This window comes from Stigmatopora argus, unplaced genomic scaffold (genome assembly GCF_051989625.1).
Source record: "Stigmatopora argus isolate UIUO_Sarg unplaced genomic scaffold, RoL_Sarg_1.0 HiC_scaffold_28, whole genome shotgun sequence".
Lineage (NCBI taxonomy): Eukaryota > Metazoa > Chordata > Actinopteri > Syngnathiformes > Syngnathidae > Stigmatopora > Stigmatopora argus.
In genome coordinates this window covers 1,016,268-1,017,500 of record NW_027520042.1, presented here as the reverse complement: position 1 = coordinate 1,017,500, position 1,233 = coordinate 1,016,268, and positions in this window count along the sequence as shown.

Here is a 1,233-nt window from a genome sequence, read left to right as displayed (position 1 = left end):
TGATGACACGGATCCGGCGAGGCTGATCAGAGGCCGCGGCTCCCGTCTTACGGCACACAGCATCTACACTACAATCACGCAGAAGCACTCCCACCTTGGCCTGTGCGGCTCCCACCTGAAAGCCACTTAAGGCGATCGCGCAGCGAGGACTCCCACCTTGGCCGTTGCGGGGCTTCCGGGCTCATCGCGTGCACCGAGTGACCGCGCAGGAGGGCTCCCGGCGTGTCCAGACACACACGTCACCGCTCATCATATCCATCCTGCATCCTCCAACATTTGGGCTACGTAAATGTGGGGACCACAGGGGCCGCCGGCCGGACGCACCCCTCAGCGGCAGCAGGCCTTTAAACGTCTGGGGCTGCCTACCCGTCATCCTTGGCCGCCGCCACTCTTTCCTCGAAAGGAGTTTGGTTTGCCTGAGAAAGAAATGTTCGCTGGAGTGAATCCCGCACGCCGTCCGGGTCGTCCCTACAAGGGCCGTCGGGTGCGGCGGCGGGCTCCGAGGTAGGACCGCTGAGTCAGACGGGGCGTCTCGGTCTCGCTGAAACGGTTCAGGGTAGCGACTTCGACCCCTGGCAAATGCCCCCCCTAGGGAAGATTCGTGTCGCAAGCCCTTAGTCGAACCCGCAGGGCGAAGGAACCCAGTCGCCCGAGCACCGGCGTTATAAGCCGGGCCGGCGTGAGCCCTCCTGAGGCGGGTCTTGTTTGCCAATCGGTCAGTGGGGAAAGGGTAATGGGGAGATGGGTGGGGTTCGAAATATGTTATTTCCCCGACCCATCAAAGTTCGATTTCGCCAGTTCCCAAGCTCCGTTCCATGTCAGTCTCCACCAAATTTCGTTGCCCATTTTGCCTGTTGCTAGGTCAGGTCCCACCTCGTTCGATTTCGCCAGTTCCCAGTTCCGTTCCATGTCAGTCTCCACCAAATTTCGTTTCCCATTTTGCCTGTTGCTAGATCAGGTCCCACCTCGTTCGATTTCGCCAGTTCCCAGCTCCGTTCCATGTCAGTCTCCACCAAATTTGGTTTATGATTCCGCCAGTTCCCAGCTTAGTTCCCAGCTCAGTTCCATGGCCAAGTCCTTGTGCCTGTTGCTAGGTCAGGTCCCACCTCGTTCGATTTCGCCAGTTCCCAAGCTCAGTTCCATGGCCAAGTCCTTGTGCCTGTTGCTAGGTCAGGTCCCACCTCGTTCGATTTCGCCAGTTCCCAAGCTCCGTTCCATGTCAGACTCCACCAA